This window comes from Myotis myotis, unplaced genomic scaffold (genome assembly GCF_014108235.1).
Source record: "Myotis myotis isolate mMyoMyo1 unplaced genomic scaffold, mMyoMyo1.p scaffold_m19_p_2, whole genome shotgun sequence".
Lineage (NCBI taxonomy): Eukaryota > Metazoa > Chordata > Mammalia > Chiroptera > Vespertilionidae > Myotis > Myotis myotis.
In genome coordinates, this window is record NW_023416324.1 from 50,126,384 (window position 1) to 50,149,800 (window position 23,417).

Consider the following 23,417-nt stretch of genomic DNA (forward strand, 5'->3'; position numbering starts at 1 on the left):
GTGGCAGATATGACATCCAGACCACAAACTTGGGTACATATAATATATTTATATTTATTTATTTTATAAAATTATTCTCTAGGCCTTTTTGCTGGGGTGGTAGAAAAGGCGATCACACTCACCGTTGGTACTCACCACACCAGGGAGTTGTGCTGAGGTCCCCGGGTTAGTTGCTAGTACTGCCACATCATCTGAGAGGCAGTCATTGGTCCAATGGAGATTCTCACTGTTCCAGAGCACGTGATCCAAGCCTCTGACCTGGCCGCTCTCCATCTTACATTCGAGGCATTGGACCTTCGGTAAAGATTGGGACTCTAGTACCCAGGGTGCCACTCTCCCGGTACATCAGAGAGACATTCTCACTGTCCCACACAATCTCCCTGCAGTGTTATTATTACTGAGTGATGCATGGACGCTGACTTGGGTTATTTTTTGGGGGTCTGGGAAACAGCTCCTTATTTCCAAGTTTCTCAAAGTTGCTCTCTCTACCTCCATCCTCATGAAAATAGTGGCATAGTTTCTTTAAGAATTTCTCACTTTACATGACACAAAGAACCCTTTGCTTTAAGCATCTTCTGTTTCACACCCTACCAAAGTCCCAAAGGCCAGCCCGTACTTAAGTTCTGGCTGCAAGGTAGGGAGATGTAGGAAGGATAAAGATAAGCTAATATTCTCAGAACTTATTCTGCCTTGTGTCTTTTTTAAGTTTTATCAGATGGGTTGGGCTGAATGGGTGTGAATTCACTGAAGAGGTGTGATGAGTTTTAATGATTGTGTCTTTTCCTTGCAAATCTATTTTATAGAACCAACTACCAGGAAGAGTTGTTCTTCTAAATCTTTGGTTTATTTTTATCTCATGGACACTGTGAGTCATAGAACAAACTACCTTTTCCTTTCTGTAGGTCTTTCGGACACATTTTGGCCAGATAGGTGTCTGTGTATTCTGATATTCCTAAGAAATACTTCTATGTTGAGATTTTTTAAATACTAAGATTTGTTTAAAAAAAATACTGCACATTACACATGAGTCAGGACATGGGGGAGGGGAAAGCCTAATGAAAGTGAGCTCCGATTCAGTCTTTTAAGCATTTTTAAACATTTCTCTTTGTTTAACTCTCTAGATTACAGATTTTTACATTTAATTAAGAAAGGTGGTGTGACTATTAAGTAACACTTGTAAGATATAGATATAAAGATGTAGTGATATAACTTTGTTTCTCCTTAAACATTTATTTTTCCTCCATGGAGCCAGGGGAAGAGCGTTGCAGGTCAGCCCAAGGAGGCAGGAGTTGCAGCCAGTGTTGGAAGCAGAGCACAATGTGGATCTGCATGTACTCACACCTCCTGAGCCCTGAGGCAGCTCCACAGACTTGAACTTCCCCGCCCTTCAGACTGGGGAGAATTGAATTTCTTTCCACTTAAACTCTAGTAGGTTGCTATGTTCCCCAAGGGCACTCAATACATATTTACTAAATTGAATGTTGCCCAGTGTAATCTTCCTCTCTCTCTCTCTCTCTCTCTCTCTCTCTCTCTCTCTCTCTCTCTCTCTCTCTCTCTCTCTCTCTTTAATCCCCACCCGAGGATAGTTTCCCCATTGACTTTCAGAAAGAGTGGAAAGGACAGCAAAAAGCAAGAGTGGGACAAGGCGGGGGGGTGGGGGGGTTGTGTGGGGGGATAGGGTGGGAGAGTGGGAAACATTGATGTGAGAAGGGCACATTGATTGGTTGCCTCCCAACACATGCCCACACCAGGGCGAAGGATTGAACTTGCAACCCAAGTACATGCCCTTGACTGGGAATTGAACCCACTATCCTCTGGCGAGCAGGCCAATGCTCTAACCACTTAGCTGTACTGACCAGGCCTTCCTTTCTCCCCCCCCCTCCCCCCCCCCCCCCCCATCCTCTGGCTGGGTCCTTGGGTCTTTGAAAATCATATTTTTCTAGAGTGTTCTCATGTTTTTTTCTCACTAGTTTCCAGTGCTGGACCTCTCTGTGTTGTAATATCATCTCTTCATGCTTGTTTTCTCTATGCCTGGGTCTTATCTCGGCTTCTCTCTGAATCTGTCCCTTTCTGTTTTCTTTCTCTGAGACTCTCTGTTCCTCCATTTCTCCTTTGCATCTCTCTCTCTCTCTCTCTCTCTCTCTCTCTCTCTCTCTCTCTCTCACACACACACACACACACACACACTTTTCTATATTGGTTTCCCTCCAGAGTTATAATAAAAAAAATCATTGTAGTTTTTAAAGAAATTAAACACATTTGAAGATTTTTATAATTGCTCAGAATACACAGCATTTTTCGTCCCCCTATACAGGAACTTGAGGAAAGTAGATTTGTCTATATTAACCACAATACACTGCAAGTCATATAGAGTGAACCCTCTTCTGGGTTCTCTGCTTGCACTCTGTCCAGACAGGGTTGCATTCCTCTGACACCAGTCAGTGACATTTCACCAGGAGACTATGAGCCTGGAGGGAATACCAACCTGGCCCTTCCCCTAGTATTTTGAATCCCATTACAGTCATTTGGCTTCAGATATTGGCACAGAAACACTCGTTTGGTTGCACAAAGTCCTTGGAGCCTGACATTTCTTATCTTCTGTGCCTCAAATTTTAAGGACTGAAATAAGACATTGGTTTGCTACTGCTTTCCCTTGCTTCACTTTCTGGTGGTGATCTAAAGGGTGTGGTCAGCTGCTTCTTGGGTTTGACCTGGTCATCGTACTGCCTTGAACATTAACATTAATCCTCTAAATCGTGTTTGTACATGGAAAAGTAGTGAACCAGTTGTCATATAAGAGGGTATACGGAGGATGAAATTTAAAGTGTCACTGGCATGGAGGGACTGCATGCAAAGTCTCTGCTCTTTTGTTTAGGAGAAGGAACAGGGTTTTTTTTTCTATTTAGGCTCTCATTATTGACAGACAAACGCGATGGACACTATGCAAAATATCTCATTTACTCCTTAGAGCAACCCTGCAACTTAATATGATGACCCCCATATTACAGATGACAAACTAAGACAAAGAGAAGTTAAGTGACGTGACAAAGGTCATACAAAATAGCAGAGTGGAAACTTGTTATTTATCAATGCTGTTATGTTCTCGAGGGCAATTTTTATACCTAAAAAAGGTTATTTGGGTGCAAAATTCTTGTTCAATTTATTTGAAATCCTTGTTTTTCTTAAGCTTGTACATTAGTTTATAACTTTTATCAATACATTCATAAGTATTACAAATCTTATCATTACTTTGAAGGAAGATTTTACAACCTAGTTAAATTCCATGGGTATTTAGCCTCATTTATTAATGTAATATATTTTTATTTTCTTTTAAAGTACATCAATCAAGTGATTTAAACTTCCTAGGAACTTAAGTAGTTCTCAATTTAATAAATTACATTTATAGATATGGTGAACTTTAGGTTCTTTGAAGTGTTCCAAGTAAGATTTCAACATGAAATTACAAATCTAATGCAATGATTTGGTTATTCATTTTAACTTAGAATTACATGTTATTTTAATAGGCCTAATTTTTTAAACATTAAAAAATAAGCACATATTTCAGAATACAAATATTTTAGCACTGTGACTTTCTATTTTGAATTTTTATATATAGTACTAAATTTTCCCATCTTTAAAAGATAAGGATATATCATCCCCAATAATTTTTAAAAAATATTTATTGTTGAAAGTATTACATAGGTCCTTCTTTTTCTCCCATTAACCTCTTCCAGCCCATTCCCACCCCTAACCCCCAACCAGGTCCTCACCACCCCATTGTCTATGTCCATGGGTTATGCATATATGCATACATGGTCATTGGTTAATCTCTTCCCACTCACCCTCCCTGGCCTTCCCTTTGAGGTTCAACAGTCTGTTCATGCTTCCATGTCTCTGAGTCTATTTTTGATCATCAGTTTATTTTGTTCATTAGATTCCACATATGAGTGAGAGCACATGATACTTATCTTTCTCTGACTGGCTTATTTCACTCAGCAAAATATTCTCCAGGTCCATCCATGCTGTTGCAAATGGTAAGAGTGCTTTCTTTTTTTGTTGCCGCATAGTATTCCATTGTGTAAATGTACCATAATTCTTTTTTATCCTCTCATCTGCTGATGGGCATTTAGGCTGTTTCCAAATCTTAACTATTGTAATTGTGCTGCAATGAACATAGGGTTGCATATATTCTTTCTGATGAGTATTTCGGGTTTTTTAGTATATATTCCTAGAGGTGGAATCACTGGGGCAAATAGAAGTTCATCCCCCAAATTCTGATGTTACTTTCTAAGTAATTTTGGGAGTTATCGTCTCAGTTTGCTGAAGTTTCTTAACAATTAGAATTACTGTCATGTATGTGAGGTTCCCATAATATGTATGTATTAAATTTGGTTATTTTCTCTTGAAAAATAAAAACAACAAACAAAAAAACTAGAATTACCAACCAGAAATGACTGCACCCTATCTACAATGCTGTTGGGACACACTGAGCCCTTTTTACCTACGTCATTGTTCTCTGTGGAAGACAGCATTTGTTGTTGTTGTTGTTAATCCTCACCCAAGGATATTTTCCCATTGATTTATACAGAGAGTGGAAGGGATGGGGAGAGACAGAGAGAGAGAAACATTGATGTGAGAGAGACACATTGATTGGTTGCCTTCTGCACATACCCCAACCAGACTGAGGCTGCAACCCGAGACCCTTAAGTCTGTAGGCTGATGCTCTATCCACTGAGCAAAACCAGCTATGGCTGTGGTAGATCTAAGGTGACTCCAAGATTTATGTTGCCTGGTATATACAACCTGTATAATCATCGCTCCTTGAGTATGGATAAACATTGTGAATATAATGGGTTATTCCTCCTCAGATTGTTATGATGTATAGCAAAAAGGATTTCCCAACTCTAATGAATTTCTGGATGTAACGAATTTGAGTTAATCAAATGGGTAACAATGTCTTGGTTGGGCCTGGCCTACTCAGGTGAGCGTTCAAAGAGACAAGAAACAGCCCTAGCTGGTTGTCTCAGTGGATAGAGTGTTGGCTTGAGAACCAAAGGGACCCGGATTTGATTCCATTCAAGAGCATGTACCTTGGTTGCAGGTACCTCCCTGGCCTGGGCCGTGGTCGGGGCTCATGCAGGAGGCAACCAATCGATATGTTTCTCTCACATTGATATTACTCTCTGTCTTTCCCTCTCTTCCACTCTAAAAATCAATGGAAAAATATCCTCAGGCGAGGATTTAAAAAAAAGAAGAGAGACAAGAAATAGTGACAGCATCCTCCTGCTGGCGTTGGAAGAAGACCTTCAAACTTCAAATGAGATCACAGTCCTGGATGACACTTTGATTTCAGTCTGATGAGACCTTGAGCAGAGGATCCAACTAACCCAGACCCAGAATCTCCCACAGGAACTATGTGGTAATAAATTTGTATTGCTTTAAGTGGCAAAGCTTCTGGTGATTTGGGAGAAAGCAATAAAACACTAGTATACTCTCCAACTGGGGTAGTTTTGTTACCTGTGTCCTTCAAATTCAATTTATACATTCCTAATTCTTCTGTCCCCTCACAGGAGACCTGAAATCCCTCCAGGGTTCTACATTCCTCAATAAAATTTTGCATCATTTGCTGGTTGAGATATTTAAATGTCTTCTAAATACAGGAATTCTGCAGGTTTCCAAGTTCTCATAAATAGGAACTTAAGGGAGCCCCTCTCTGTTATATTCTTCCTATATTTGGGCAACAACTCTCCTAGATATTACAAAGACATCCCCTTGAATTCTGTATGTCTTTCATTATTTTGTCTAATGATTCCAATGACATTTTTCTGAAAACACTAGAGTCTAAATCTGTCTGATTCCATAGTCAGACTCTATTCTTCCCTTTAGTAACCAGAGATAAGCTTTGTTTTTATGAAAAGTCTTGAGTGCTAAAATGATATTGGAATCCAATTTCCCATGTTATTCTGAACATTCTAAAATTTCTTTGACATGCTTTTGAGGTACTCTCTGATTTTTCTAAAGCAAAAGTAATTTTACTCTAACATCATCACTCAGTCCATCAAAAACATGTAATATACTTCCTATCAAATGATTTTTAAGTGTACTTGTACATTTATTTATTAAACTATTTTTGACAGTACACTGATAATTGATTCATGTAAATCCTGTATAATAAAACCCTAATATGCAAATTGACTGAACAGCAGAACTACCGGTGGAATGACCAGTCGCCATGATGCACATTGCCCCCTGCAGAGGGAGGCAACCAGTGGCGGCAGAGGCGGGGCTGGCCAGCGAGTGGCGCTAGGCCGCCAGCCAAGGTGGGTGCCCGCAGGGGCCCCTCGATCGCCCCACCTGCAAATCGCCCCATAGATGGCCCTGATTTCCAGCCAGGCCTAAGGAGCCTACCCTATATATTGGGAACAGTCTCTTAGATTTAAAAATTAAAACCTGGCAAGGCTGCTCTAACACTAAAAAAACCAGGATGATGCAGTGATGACATGCATGGACTCTGGCTTGCACATTTTGTGGTCAGCCCTGATTTTGACTCTTATAACTGTGACAAAGCCAATTACTTAACTTCTCTCTGCTTCAGTTTTTCCACCCATAAGATGGGGAAAATGGTACTACACTCTCAGAAGGGTCATGTTATGTACTACTTTTCATAATCAGGGCAAAAAAAATGTAGCTGACTATACAATAGCAACATGCCTTTCACCTGTATGAAAATATGGTCACTGGTGCATGCAGTGTCCTGGATTGCGAGAGGGATATCTGACTGATGGTTTAGGCCCAACATCCCCTGAGAGGTCCCAGACTGCAAGAGGATGCAGGCTGGACTGAGGGAACCCCTTCCCTCTCCCTGTGCACAAATTTCATGCACTGGGCCTCTAGTGTGTGTGTGTGTATATATATATAAAATACTGTGACACATACAAAGAATAAAAGATACAATTCCCTTTCCATAAGACTTTATGACCTAGTTGAAACAAGATATAAATGAAAAAATCAATAATTTGTATAGAAAATAATAGAAGTTAAGAGATACATTTTAAGTGATATGACCGGTACAGATGAGGGTTAAATTTCAAAATTTCAAAAAGCAAGTAAGATTTAAGCTTATTCATTCATTTATTCATTCAACAAATATGTATTTAGAAACTTTGATGTGTCAGGCACTGTGTTAAGCTCTGAGAGCCAAAGAATAAATCATAGTCACCCCCTTCACTAAGCTCACATTCTAGCTGAGAAAACAAAACCATAAGAAAAGTATGAGGAACACTCAAATAAATGCTGCTATAATGGTATGTACAACATGCAGTGCAAACCACGTGGAGAGGGGAAGTATGCTGGTGATAAGGATGGGTAGACATAAATAGTGAGGAGCCTTCACAGATGTTTGCTGAGCTTGAGAGTGAAAATAACACTGGTTTTTGTTAACCATTTTCTATGTTCTGAGAATTGCCCTGAGCACTTTAAACTAAGGAACCCCATGTAATCCTCACAGTGGGAAGCAATTCCCTGAAGAGAACATTGAGGTCATTTTACCACATCTCATCACCCTCTGCCCCACTACTCCAATCAAGTCATTCTCATCTCTTTCTCAGACTTTTGCAGAAGACCTTGAACTGGTCTCAGTTTCTGCCGTTGCCTCACAGCAGGTTTCTTTGCAATCTTTTAAAAACACAAATCAGATAATGTCAGTGCTCCGAGCAAACTTTCCAACAACTTCCCATTTCATTTGCATTATAGCCCAAGGCTCTTAACAGGGCTTTCAAGATCCTACATGATATTGTGTCAACTCCTCTGTGACATCATTTCTTACCACTCTCTCCTGAACCCACCCCCCACCCCCTTGCTACTCTCCCTGCCAGGAACTCTGTCTCCCAGATATTGACGGCCTCACTTGCTCATTCCTTCAGGTCTCTGATCAAATGGCATCTTATCAGTGTCATTTGTCAGCCTGTGGAAAGCACAGCCCTCTCTCCTCTCCACTCCCACATTCCCCCTCTGCAACCCTACCCTGCTTGTCAGGTATTTTCTGTCTCCTCAAACTAAAATAAAGGTCTCATGAGGACAGGAACTTTGTAGTGCTTTTTAGTCTAAGTCCAATGCACAGCACAAAGCCTGGCACCTGCTAGAGTCTCAATACATGTTGTTGCATCCATGAAGTCATTATGAATGAAATGACTTGCCATGATCATACCTAGAGCTGGCCCTTGGATCCAAATTTGTCTAACTCTGGAGTCCAAGGTTTTAAATCCTTTAGCACTGAGGAGGAGGAAGACGAAGATAACACTACGAAAGTTGGAGCACAGGGGGTGTAAGAATGAAGGTGCTGAAGATAAAACTAGGAAGACAGTTGGGACAGGTCATAAAGACTCTGGAAGTCTTGGAAAAGTAGTTTACAATTTTCACTGTGAACATGAAGAGAAGGCTTGCAGCATGGTGTTAAGAGCCCCTCTCAATGTTAATGGTGAGGGAGTGCTTGAGAAATGGGTAAAGGGCATTTATGTAGACTCTAATGACACTTCAAATCCCTTTTCATTTCCATTAGAGTTCTACAGGCCCCTGCAATCTAAAAGGGACCAAGCAGAGAACTCAGTAAATATATTCCCTCCTGGCACCTGGCACTTTTCACATAGGACTTGGTAGACTTTTAAATGCTAAAGCTTCAGGTTATGGTTGGTTTTGTTTTCCAGGATCTTTTGTTGATCATTCCACGTGTAGTTGGTCATAATTATTATAACGAATTTTTTGCCTGAATGTATACATATTATCCCTGTTTGATGGTGGAGTCTCAGGTTTCTAAATCCATACTTCCTGATATTTCTTATGGCTGGGTATATAACTGAAGTTGGCAGTTAATTCTAGGTTCTCTATATGATTGATTTTGTTCATTATTCTTGATACTTATTTTCCAATAAAGTCCCTAAATAATTTTTCTCTGTTTTTAAATTTCCAAATTCTTGATATCTTCTCTGTGATACATTAAAGAGTATAAAGAAACTTTAAAAAATCTGTTTTACATGTGAGCTGCCTGATTTATATTAGCAATCATTTTTTAGCTGGGTGGTTATGGTAGATTTCATAATATTCTAAAACTCATATTTAAACCCAAACTATTGACCAGTACATAAACAAGAGCAGATAAATATTTTTCTTCCATTATATTTGGATATAAGATTGGACTTAGAACTCTCTGAGTAACGCAAAATCAGGGTGGAAAAAGGCAGCTTCAAATTGGTTTAATCTGGCCGGAAAGCAATGAAGAAACAACATTGTTCCTATCTCGCCTTGTTTGGGTAGTAATCAAAGCATGCAAAGCTTGGGTGTTGACTCTCCTAAAATCAGGAGAACTGTACCGTGTACGCTGGCAAGCAGTGCCCTGGCTTTTCTCCAAGCTGCGTTTCTGGAAGGCAGAGAACAGCCCCAACAAGCCCTTGACTGAGCAGAAAAAATGAAGCAGACCTGGTTGTGTTGCAGAAGATGTCTTTCAGTCAAGAAGGGCACCAAGGAGATAGGCTCTTAGGATCTCAGGCACATTCAAAGCCTTTGAAAAAATACCATTTAAAGGACATACAACAGATGCCTAGAGAAGAACCACAGAGAGGGGTCAGGAAGTTCAGAAACACCAACATGTATCTATGTTGATTCTCATTTTCTAGTCAACCGCCCAGACTTTGAAATTTATGGGACATACTGGGAAAGCGACATATGTTATTTTACGGGAAGAAACTAGGGCTTGATTTGTGTATTTGGGGATTTTTTCCCTGGTAGTAAGACAATGTGGGGCCTAGAATATAGCAGTGCTGTTGCTTACCCATACATTCATGCAAATGACCAAAGATCGTTCTTCCTCAGGGACCCCTTCCCTCTCCTCTGCCTGGCATCCTGGTACTGCTCTGGGCAGAGTGCTTAGGACCTGCTGTCACCCTGGGATGGAGTGGGTTACAGTGCACTGTAAGTTTGGGAGGTTTGCTAGAAAATAAAATGCTTGAGAGCCACTGAGTGGATCTGGTGTTAAAGGAGTGTTTTCTCCCTCTTTCATGCCATCTTGGCTTAGATTTAGGTGCTGCTGACCTACTAAAGCCAGATATATGCTAAACTGCTCCTTAGCAACGCACAACTTAACTTCAAAACATCTAACTCCAATACAACAAAATAATTTCCACTTGAGGCTGTGCTCCATCTTGTTGGTTTATACTTTATGTTCTGTAATAAATTATTGTATTTCTCTGTTGGACAAGTTTAGTTTGAATATGCAAAAGCAATTATTTTAATTTTGTATTTATATGTAAAGATTAACATGGCTTGCATTCAAACAAATTAAATGACTAAGAAAAATAAAACAAGAATCATGATGTCAACAGAACAATTTATCAGTGTTCAGATTAGGTTCCTATTCTAGGCTACCATATAATTCCTTAAGGTTTATGACCTACAGTTTTCTTCTTGGAGTGATCATATGTTATGTGGTTTCTATGGTGATGTCTTGGTAAAATCTTGAGCTAAGAAGGAAAAATGTGAGACCACTAACTTGAAAGTCCCATGTGTCTGTGAGCACCACTGTGTAGGTTCCTTTGCTTGTATTGGTTTGCTTTCTTTACTGTTAAGAGTTATACTCGTTTTACTTAATACCATTGCTCTTTACTTGTCCTTCATCCCCAATTGTGACTCTTGACTTTTACTGTGTGACTTACTTACCTGAAATTGTACATTGCACATGTATGAATCTTTTTCAGAAACTTCATTTGATTTGTTCTACCATATCAATTCAGCTCAATTCAACAATCATCTCTTGACAGACTATGCACAGACCGCCAGACAAAGTGCATGGAGGACACAAAGATGAATGAAATGTAGATCCTATACTTAGTGAATATTCAATAGACAACAGCAACAACAGTAACAATAACTGGCATTTACTCAACATTCACCTTGTGTCAGGCACTCTGTGAATTTTCCCTTTTAACCCTCACTTATGACAACCCTGTGATATAAGTGTTCTTGTCATGTTACCAATGAGAACACTGAGGCTTATAGGAGTAAGTGGTCTTTTTAAGGTCAGAAAGCCAGTAAGTAGTAGATTTGATATTTAAAATGACCCCACAAATCAATCTTCTAACCTCTACAAAGTAGTAGAGGATAAGAGACTTAAACATGAAAACAACTGGAACGTAAAATATTGCCCCATTAACCAATGCTATCATCCATTTTGAGTGCCACTCCTTCCAACATCCCTCTTGCATATATTATCTTGGTAAATGGTACTATCGTCCACCTAGTAGCCAGGATCCACCTGTCTTTTCCTAGTCAATTATCTTACCAGTTATAGCACTTAAATACCTACCTGCACAGACACCATGTTTTCTGATGTAACAGCCTATTCTCCTCTTGTAGCTGTGAGAGAAAATTGGTTTTTATTATGTTCATATTAATAATCTTTCAGTCACTCTTCTTAGGACAAAGCCCAAACTCCTTAGTCCGGCCTAAACAGCCCTTCACAATCTGCCTCATGTTTTTCTCTCTAGTTTTACCTCTGGAGCTATCTGCAGGGGCACCCAATTAGTCATCCAAAGGAGTTTTTGTCTTGTTCTGATTCTCCCTTATCTAATCACAAGCCCTCTTACTTCCTTCATACCTACTTTCATGCTACACTCTCTGGAACCTACTTCTTTGCCAGTGACTTCTACTCACCTCTACCTTCTCCAGGCTGGGCTTCCCTGACACAATCCCTACCTGGTTGGACCAAGTGGTACTCCTTTGTATTTCACGTACAACCAGCAACCCACTATCATAAAACTAACCCCCCTCCATCTTTGTCTGTTTATGACCCTAGACCAGTGGTCGGCAAACTCATTAGTCAACAGAGCCAAATATCAACAGTACAACGATTGAAATTTCTTTTGAGAGCCAAATTTTTTAAACTTAAACTATATAGGTAGGTACATTGTTATTAACTTAATTAGGGTACTCCTAAGGCTTAAGAAGAACCACACTCAAGGGGCCAACGAGCCGTATGTGGCTCGTGAGCCGTAGTTTGCCGACCACGGCCCTAGACAATGAGCTTCTTGCAGGCACGACTACCATTCATCACAAGGGCACTCAATTAATGATTGCTTAACGAAAGAATGAAGGAACTATAATCCAAGACTTATTTATATCTGATTTTGGAATGCATTTCCTGTAATTCTCACTTGATATAAACACACTCATCCATAACTGGAGACATCATCCTCAGACTTACTGTTAGATATTTATAAAGCAGCCAGAAACCCGTCAAAGACTTTTAAAGGCTTCAATATTTCTAACACTGCTCACTCCCCCACTCCTTGCTACCCTTGGTAGAGGTTCTCTTTCTCTCTCTAACTGATAAAAAGTGGATCTTAAGAAAAAAACAAACAAGCAAAAGCTCCTCCAGTTTTAAAATATGAAGACATCTAACGATGTCTGCAACTGCTTGAGGGTATGGAAACAAGGTCAGTGCCGTAGTCCATCCATCCACATATTCGCTGTGATTTTAGATAAGATGCCCCTCAGGGCTGGAACTGTGTTCTTAGTCCATTCTTCTTATTTTAGAACTTGTAGACTTGCAGAGCATTCTTTTTCTCTAAAAACAACAATCACGAAAATAGCATGACATTTTTTGCAACCTTCCTCATAGCCCAAGGAAAGGAAGATTACAAAATGATGCCAATGGGAGGTCATCAACTGAGACCCCACAAGGTCCTAACAATGCTTAGCAACTGTGAAGAACTGAGTAAAAGAGATATGTGTGCTATGAGTCTTAGTAAAAGACATTTGAGATTGCACTGAAAAGTGGGAATGCAAAAATATCAACACAATCTTTGCTATAAAATCTCACTCACCTCAGATGGGCAAATTCAAAATAGGTCTGAGTCCATTTTAAAAGGGTTTCCTCTACCTAGGCAATTTATTCCATTATAATAAATCTATGAATAAGGATTTTGGAGCACCTACTGTATGACCTTCAGTGTGAAAGCAGAGCGGTGAGGGAGTAAAGCATGGAATCACAGGGGGAAAATGACAGGAGGCAGACAGATCTGCCCTTCAGTACCAATGCTGCCATTTATCCGCTGTCGCTTTCACGCATATCCCTGAACTTCTCTAAGTCTGTGTTTCTTCATCTGTAAAATGCTGATAATACACCTCACAGGTTTGTTCTGGGGTGTAAACAAGATAGTGCAATCAGAGTGCTCAGCACAGGGCCTGCCACCTGCTGCCACCTGCTGCCACTTATTTAACAGGGCGGACCCCAAGTGCAATCAACCTCAGAGGAGAAGTGCATAGAGAAAAACTGTTAGGAGTGAAAGTGTGTCTGCAGCATTCACTCACTCACATAAATTATACCAGGCCCTTTCAGGATAAACATAGTTCTACTCTCGGCCTTTCTCCCCTGCTAATGGTCACATCCATAAGAGTAGGAACATTTTTTTAGTTTTCCTTTGCATATTTCTAGCAAATAATATAATACCATACCCACAGACAATCTTGAAATATATATTAAATAATAGTTTATCTATGTTCTTTCTGTGGTTAGGTGATTGGCTCTTGGCAAGCAGACAGGAGGTTCGCTATTTTATTTATGCTCAATTACTCCTGAGTACAAATTAGAGCTAAACTAAGAACAAAAACAAAACAGCTCAACTTGGATCTAGTTTATTAGTTCCAAATTCAAAGTTTCCCAGATCATTATACTTCTCATGTAGTTTGAGGGTAGGTACCCATTATGTACCAGACACCTGTATTACCAAACTTGATTTTCATAATAATCCACATCTGATAGATACTGGTTTTCTCCGGTTACAGAGGGAGCTGAGGCTCAGAGAAACTAAGACTCTTGTCTAATTATGCAGCTAAGTAAGTGGCAGCACTGAGATTTAAATCTAGAACAGCCTGGCGCCTTCTCCCACAGCATGTAGTCCCTTGTTCCAGCTGTGGGTCAGAGGCGTGAAGAAAGATATTGGCAAAAGGCCAAAGTGCTGGGATTGTAGCGAGCGGAGGGTCTTGGTTGCTCTGCTAAGCACGCATCTTTCCTTGTGACATTCTAATTTCCTGATGAGGCTATCTCACCCTAACTCTCTCCAACATCTGCCTTATCCTGTTAGAGGACAAGATCATAGACAGCAACCATTATTTTAATTAGAATCCTGCTCCCTGAGTTCATATGTCAGTGCTCATGCCGGAAAGTGAAATGCCTTCTACATGACTAAAACTCTGTAGCCAGGACTTTTCCGTGAATGGATAAGGTTTTATTACACAAGATATTTAAGTAAGTCAGGAAAAATTCCTTTGAAAACTGCTGCCAGAATGAAGTTCTCCAAATGTTTCAGTCAAAAACACATTTGCTCTGGGTGAAAAAGATGAAGGCATTAAGCAAAGAAAAACAAAAGTCAAAACTCATAGACACAGACAATAGTATGTTGATTACTAGAGGGAAGAGGGGTTTTGGGGGAGGTACAGAGGGTAGAGGGGGGATAAATGGTGATGGAAGGAGACTTGAATTGGTGAATATACAGTATGATATATAGATGATATATCATAAAATTGTACACCTGAAGCATATATAAGTTTATTAACCAATGTCATTTCTATAAATTAAATATGAAAAAAATTTAAATAAATACTTATTTTTTAAAAGCACATTTGTACCCTGGCTGGTGTGGCTCATTTGGTTGGTGTGTTGGCCTGTGCACCAAAAGGTTGTGGGTTAGATTCCCGGTCAGGGCACATGCTTAGGTTGTAGTTTAGATGCGTGGGTGGGACGTGTGCAGGAGGCAACTGATCAATGTTTCTCTCTTACATCCATGTTTCTCTCTCTATAAAAATCAATACAAATATTAAAGAAAAAAGTACATTTGCTGTTAAAATTAAAAGCAACAGAAAAAGTTCATTTGTTCGCAGCTTCCCTGAAATTTTATATCTTCTCTATTCACCAAATCCCGTTAAACATTTTTTTTAAATCCAACAATTTCATTCTTCAAATAAAAAAAATTTAAGCCACATCTTACAGTATAATACATGCACATCTCTTGCCTTATTCAAAATAAAATTACAGGGGCCAAGAAGCATATTTTGCTCCTAGTCAGAATGGAAAGTAACTTTTTGAAGGGCCTGGTAAATTTGATTTCTTATGTACGTTTGTGATAATCATCAGTTTAACTCTGTTCAATACCAAATGGCAATTTAAGCCTGAGAGTCTGCCAGAAAAGTACATTCAATTACCAGTTTTCTTAGGAGACCTTGCACAGCTTGACTCATTTCAGTATCCTTCTGGTTGTCTGATAGTGAAGCATTATAGTCTACTCTTGTTGAAGGCAAACTCATCATTTCTTTCAAATAATATGCTTCATAATTGCTCAACTCAGAAAAGAAAGTTCAATTTTTTAAAAATTAGGAGCTAGCATGAACCACGATTCCGGTGGCATTTGGACTAAGTCTCACCTTTAGGCAAAAACACATTAAGGTTACTCTTTGCTTTTTGAAAGTCTTCCCTGAACACCATTCCTATCCCCACCAGAGATTGCTAATCCTCATGACTGTCTATGGAGTAGATATTATTCATTCCATTTTATAAATGATGAAACCGAAACTCAAGAAGTGTAAACATTATGCCCAAATCATGCAACTATAAAGTGGCAGAGGCAGAGGTCAAAGCACCTCACCAATCTTTTCACCTACAACATAGTCCCTTGTTTTTGTCCCCTTAAAGGTTTTCTCTTAATATTTCAACTCTGACTACTTTCACAGCACCAACACTGAGAGGATAGAATTCTGAAGGGAAAAAAAAGACCAAATAACATGTAAGCCATGACCTTTACCCACCCTTCTTTCATTTTCCCAAAATTACTTACAGTTGATAATCCACCCTCTGTGTGTATAAGGCTTTCTGGGCAAGTCCGTTGCTGGACAGGAATACCAACTCTTAAGACTCCAAGGTCAATGTGGTTAGCATTCTGAAGGTTCAAGCAAACTTGTCTCTGTCTCCAAATAAGAGAGTGGTCCTTGAATTCAACTGGTTGCTGATAATCATAGCCTTTGAATAGTGACTGCTCCTTATTCTATACCTCAAAGTCATGTGCACAAAATCCAATGTAAGGGTCGATTAAATCAGCATCATTTTATTAACCAGGTTGGGAGACACAAAGCCCTGAAGTTTGGATTTTAGAGGCTGCAAAGATGTTTTAGAATGCTCTGCTCAATCCCTGGAATGAGATTTCACAAAAACAAGTTTCATAGAAATAGCCCATAGCGCAGTCGAGCAAGAAAATACAGAGAGTAAGAAAGAAACCAGGTCTCACATAGTTTCGGATACAGAAGTATGATGTTAAGTGAACAGTGTAATCTCTTGATAGTCTGGTGGTTTTTTGTTTTGTTTTGTTTTGTTTGTGTTTTTGCATACAGAGAGGGTTTCAGCAGTGGTCAAACAATTGTACTAGACCAAATGCTCCAAAGGAACATTTTCCATAGATTCCACTGGTCTGTGACAAAATCCTGCTCCATCCAAAGTAAGATTCAGAAGTGAAACATGTAGGCATGCTCTTATATTGTTGGTGTAAGGCTGCAGCTGCTCTTTTGGGGAAAGGCTGCCCTTTGCAGTGAGATGATAACCTATAATATCCCTAACATTTTTGATGCTAAAATACCTCTTTTTTTTGAAATGATGAAGATAGTAGGCTGCAGGGTTTTTTTTTAAAAAATGTTCTTCCTTAACAATATTATGAGTTGGCCATTGTTAGGGGTTGAATTTAGTCCTGCCAAAAAAATGTTGAAGTCCTAATCCCCAGTACCTGTGAATGTGACCTTATTTGGAAATCATGTTTTTCCAGACAATCAAGTTAAGGTAAGTGCATTTGGGTGGGTCCTGGTCCAACATGACTTTATAAAAGGAGAAAATTTGGACACAGGGAAATTTGGACAAAGGGCGGATGGGGTAGACATTGGAAGAATGCCATCTACAAACTAAGGATGCCAAAGAATGAGAGCAAACCACCAGAAGCTAAGAGAGAAGTATGAGACATATTCTCTCCCATAGGCCTCAGAAAAAAATAAATGTGTCTACACCTTTACCTCAGACTTCTCGCCTCCAGAATTGTGAGATAATCAATCTCCATTGGCTAAGCCTTCTATTTGTGGTTATTTGTAATGTCAGCCCTAGGAAACTATCACAGCCCACCGAGGTCAATCCCTTATTTTTGTTTTTATTTTGTTTTGCTTTCTGAAATTTCACCAGTTCTTAAAATCCAAAGCCTGGGAACCATTAAACTGAATGATTTTAAGATTCCATCCAACCCTGCAATTTTATTTTACACTGTGGCACCTCTTTTTCAAGTTTTCTGATCAGTCATCAGGGTGCCTGTAGAATTGGAGCTTCCCAATTCTCTAAGATGACAGAATATAAACAGCAGTGACATTTAGGTGTTTTAGAGCCAAACCTGAGAATCTAGCTCCCTGCATGGCTGGAAACCCTAAACATAGATGCTGAATTTTCTCCCCTGAAGTTGAATAGAAGTAAAAATTCAGGCATTCTTGATATAGAATATCAGGACCAAACATGTCTTCGCCCGTGGGCCTGATGAGGGTGCGTGTTTCTCTAAGGTTAGAAATAGGTGCCCAAAGTCTGTGGAACACCTCTTCCTTTTTCTAATTGGTTCATCAAACAACCCCCACCCTAGTTGGTCCTGGTAACTCTTCCTGCTTTTCCTTTTCCTCTTTGGCGAGTTACACAAGAGGAGATTAAGGACGACGAGGGATGTTTTATCAGATCGTACTTGGATGCACTAGTAAGTGCCACATATCAATTGCTGAGATGGGTTTGAAAGAAATATAACTGGGCATTCACCCACTCATTTGTTCATTTATACATTTACTCAATAAATAGTAAAGAAAGAGGAGACCTGCGGATATCAGTCCGTGCTTTGTATTAGGTTTTCACAAATTGACTATCATTATAATAACAAGAAATGCTTCCATATTTATAGATGAGAACCTTTGGGCTCAAATAATTGAACTTGCCCATGGTCCCAATAGCTGATGAATGCAGCAGCTTGACCTCAGTCCTAAATATCTCCCACGACTCTGCTCTCTTCACTGTATCAACTGCGCATAAAACCCACCAGACTGGTATATACACACTGTGGTAGGTATCACAAGACATGCCCCTCATTCAGGAGCTCTTTTCTCCCAGCCCCTCCTTGCCTCCAGCCCAAGTCCCTCACTTCACAAAAACCTGGTTAAAAACTAACTTGCTCCAGGAAGACTTTCAGACTTCCTGGTTTCCATCTTTACTCAGCCAACCCTTCAGCACTTAGGTTTTAAATTATGCAGCTTCTGTTGACTTGTTTTGCATTTATTGAAATGCTGTGCTGTTTTTGATAGCAGTGTGTTTCTGTATTTGATTGTTACCTCCCTGAAAGATCATCAGCTCCTCAAAGGAAAATACTGCATCTCCTAGTCTAGTGCTACCCTGCTGCTAAGGAGCTGTATAACCTTGGTTACATCACTTAGTCTAGTTGAACCTCCATGTCCTCACTGACATGAAAAGAGGGTGGTAGTAAGATGCTGTCCATGGACATTTCTTACCCTGATGGTTATTCTTAATGTCTCCCAAGCATCCAGTCCTGGGCTCTTGGAAGTGCCCAGTAGAGGTCAGTAGTCAGGCTTACTCATGTGCGGGATATTCTGGTTATATCAAAGCAGACTCTTCCCCATCCCAACCCACATCCCTGCTGGGAAACCTAGGCCAACACTGCTGAGTATAGACTCAGACAACCCACACTGCCGCCCATCTTGGTCCTCCTATTTCTCTCTTTTTCCTTTTCACTTGACATACAGCTATAAGTACAACACCAGAGCAAGATGGTAGAGTCTTCTCCACATCTTCCTCATCTTTATAGAAACCATTCCCTCTTTCTAAAAACACTTTCACACTTCCTGCCCCCTTGGTCAATTCCTACTCCTCTAAGATTTGGTCTTTCCTCACATCCCAAGTGAAGCCTTTCATGACCACCTATCTGCTATCAGAGTCTGTGAAAGTGTTGTAACTTGTTCAAACACTTCCCCTCTGCATTTTAACTGCATCAGGCCAAAAGAACTAGTACTGGGGTGTGGTTTTGAGCATAGTGTCTTGTTTTTTGACTTGGTCACTTACTAGCTATGTGCCTTGGACAGTTATTTCTCTGTGCCTCAGTTTTCTCATCTGTCAAATTAGGATAATAATAGTTCTTATCTCCTTGAGTTTTTTTTGAGGATTAAAAGAGTTAATGAATGAAAACACATAGAATAGTGAACACATTATATACTTAACACTATACAATAATATAGTTCCATTTCCCATATAGAATTTCAAATAAGTAGAGAACTATTTTATTATAACATTGCTATAAATGTCTTAAAATCTCCCTTTTCTTCTGTTTCTTAATTATCTCTCCATCTCATCATTCTCTCTTTCCTTGAATTATCAGATGTAATGATCAGATACTTGAAGATTGTTCCAAGACTTGGACCATAACTGAATAAAAAGACAGGGTTGGATTTGTTGCTGAAAATATTAAAACCTCAATACATGTGAAAATGCCCAAGGAAGAATATGGCCTAGTAAGGGCATGTAGATTCAATCAAGGAATGTTTAGTATACACCTGCTCTGTACCTAGCATGTGGCACTGAATACCGGGAATACAATCTTTGACTTCACGTTGTTTACTGGTTAGTAGATGACACAGACAATTATACCCACAATTGGGATGCAGTGTGGTTCAGTGCGATGAAGGGAGGAAACTAGATGCTATGGTAACCCACCATGCATATAATATAGTTATAGTAGGAGAAGGTTTCCTGAAGGAAATGGCACCCATGCTGAGTCTCAAAGGTTGAATGGAAAATGATCAGCCTTGGAAGAGGATAAGGGTCCCCCAGGCTGAAGGATAATCACATGAGAGAAGGCAGAAGCCCGGAGCACTACTGTGCTTTTGAGCCAGTGCGAGAAGTTCTGAGGGGTGGAGGGGTGGGAAGAAATAAGCACAGGCCAGATCGTAAAGAATTTTCTGATTTTGCCCGGATTTTACCCTACAGACAATGGGGAGTGTAAGAGTTTTAGGCAGGGAACTAACAGGGCCAAATCGGGTTTATACTAGCGGTAGTATAAAGGATAAGGAACAGAGGACTATGGTAGGAACAAAAATCAGTTTGTAGGGTTATTGCTGTAACCCCCATGAAAAATTTCTGAGGACCTAAAAAGGAATGCAGATGAAAGACTGTAGGGGAAAAAGCAACTTTGAAAAAATAACCTAGAAGAGAAAATACATACAATTCACGCCAATTGTTTAGGGGGTGAAATTTTATTACATCTTTCAGTGATTCAATATTAGATTCTTCAACATTTCAACAAACTTTCTAGATGCGGTGACTAATGGTAGGAATTTTGAGCACATCTGAAGTGGTCTTTGATTAGTAAGGACTTTGTAGCAGCCACATCTCCCATGGAGCTGTAACCTTGGGTTGCAAAAATAATATAAAGCTATCAATTTTCTCCCTAATTTTCTTTAGCATGCTTCTTTAGAGACAAAGCCCATTTTGAATTACCTTTAATTTTATTTCTTATTACAGAACTCTATCCCTATTTCTCTGCTGGATCACTGCCAAACTCCAAGCTCCTATCATGGCTAATAAGTATTTCCTGTCTGTGGGTGGGCAGGCTGCTGGCACTGAGAGGATGTCCCTACTATATGCATAACATGGCTGGACCTTGAAGGATGGCTGCTTTGTATTATCCTGACTGTCAGCCTCTTTTATTGCGCAGGAGCCAATGACTGAGTGTTCACAACTTTAACTGAGTGATGGGAAATGTAGATTGAACCACCAGAAGCTACTTAAAAGTACTTTTAGCCCTAGCCGGTTTGGCTCGGTGGATAGAGCATCGGTCTGTGGACTGAAAGGTCCCAGGTTCGATTCCGGTCAAGGGCATGTACCTTGGTTGCGGGCACATCCCCAGTGGTGGGTGTGCAGGAGGCAGCTGATCGATGTTTCTAACTCTATCTCTCTCCCTTCCTCTCTGTAAAAAAAAATCAATAAAATATATTTAAAAAAAATAAAAGTACTTTTATATCCCTTTTATGGACAATTTTACATTGCAATTGTGTGTAAGAGATGAATTGAGGGAGGAAAGAGACTGTGAACACAATGTGTTAAGCATTTAAAATCCTGTTTCTTTCCTGTCCAAGGTGAGACATGAAATGTAAGTGGTTCAGTGCATACATTAATATGGGAATTGCCAATCAGCTCTGTGTATCTATTTTAAGGCAATTGAGGAGTGAGAAATGCAAGCACATCCTTCAGAAGACCACCGCCATGTGGAACTCCATGCACTCCATGAAGAATGTCAGGCTTGTACTAGGAAGCAATCATAATTACATAACCAAATTTATCTTGGATAAACTTCTCCAATCTCAAGTGACAAAATGTGGTGATCTGGACTTGATTGTTTTGGCATTTGACTATTTATTACAAGTATACATGTTGGGCCAGTGGGAGGAAACAGGAATGTGTAGACACACTGTAAAGGTGTACACCAGGAATTATAATTTTATGAAACTTGCATGAACTCTTCTTGGGAGAAAACAGTGACATATGGGATGACACTAGTACCCAAACCCCTGGGAAAAGATTTACAAATCTTTTCTGGGATATCCTCAGAGATATTACCCTGAGCTTAAAGGCTTACGTGCTACCGCTGAAACTCAGAGCCCTGGCGGATGCTGATTTCTAGAGAAGACTGCTTTGGAGTGTGGTGGCCTCTGTCATGTTATTCAAATACTCATAGACCCGAGTGGACTTTAAATCCCTAAAGTAGGCAAGGGTAATAGTCACTGTCAGTATTGTTATCGTTTGGAGTTATGTCATGGAGAGCAGGAATTGGGAAATGTGTTGGTTTCAACCAAGAGTTTCTTTGAGCTTATCTAGATATTTTGTTGAAAAAAAAAAAAAAGACAGATTCTTTCAAATGCCATCACAAAATTGAGCCAGTACAATAGTTGCAAAGAGAAATCAGAGCTATCCGTTGTGTATTCATGTTTTGCCAGGTCTTAAAATGGATATTTGCATTCATTTATTGACTTTTTTTGACTCCTATTATGTGCCTTGCACTGTCATCACAGAGATGGGCAACAGGCAGTTTCTACCTAAAAATAACTTATTGTCTAGGAAGTATGTGCGTATGCCTATTCAATATAGGAGAATCTAAGAAAGTGTTCACTTCAAAAGGAAAATCTTTTTAAAAATTGTGAAGGCAAGTGTGTATCTACCATATACAGAATTGGTAGCATTCAGGAAATGGGACACTATTCAATCTACTGTTGACTCTTTCCAAAGCCTAATTTTGAATCTACGACTGGACTGAAAGGGATTTAGCCACAAAAGAGATGGGGGAAGTAAAGAGGAAAACAAATATATGGAACTTTAAAAGAGTGAAACCTAATTCAAGGCACAGAGCTGAGATATGAGGAGAGAATGGAGACCCACACAGACTCTGTATGCCTTCACTTCCCTCACACAAAATGTTAAGTAAAGTAAGATGATGTAAGGAATATCAGCTACCATCAATAGTAAATCTAAAGACTCATCATCAAGTAAAATGCTCTCCATCTAAGAAAAAGTTTCATAGAATAAAATTCTATAACATATATAAGTGAACCACCACAAAAAAGACCAAGTGAGCCCTGACTGGTTTGGCTCAGTGGATAGAGCGTCAGCCTGCAGACTGAAGGGTCCCGGGTTCGATTCCAGTCAAGGGCATGTACCTTGGTTGCTGGTGCAGCCCCCGTGGAGGGTGTGCAGGAGGCAGGTGATCGATGTTTCTCTCTCATTGATGTTTATAACCCTCTCCTTTCCTCTCTGTAAGAAATCAATAAAGTATATTAAAAAAAAAAAGACCAAGTGAGAAAAGGAAAAAAAGAGGCCCATAAATCAAGCTTTCTAAATAACAATAATAATGATCTATACTTATAATAGGGTAATATGCAAATTAGTTGGGACGCTGTCACATAATGACCAATCAGCAGGAGGGGGGGGGGCAGCAAGCTATAAACAGTGGAGAGCTACAGGAGGGCGGGGCAGTGAGATACAAATGGCAGAGAGCTACGAGTTGTGGTGGGAGGGGCGGTCAGCTGAGGGAAGCGGCAGCAAGCTACTTGCACATGGATTTGTGCGCAGAGCCACTAGTAATAATAATAATAATATAATAACAACATGCCCAAATAAAGATAATAAGACAAATGTATCAGAAAATTTGTATCATTGAAAGGAGAATAAGACTCCAGAGTCCTTACTTAGCTGCCCAATACAGCAGTATACTGGAGGAAGCTGAGGGCAGTGCTCAATCATTCCCTGTGATTCACCA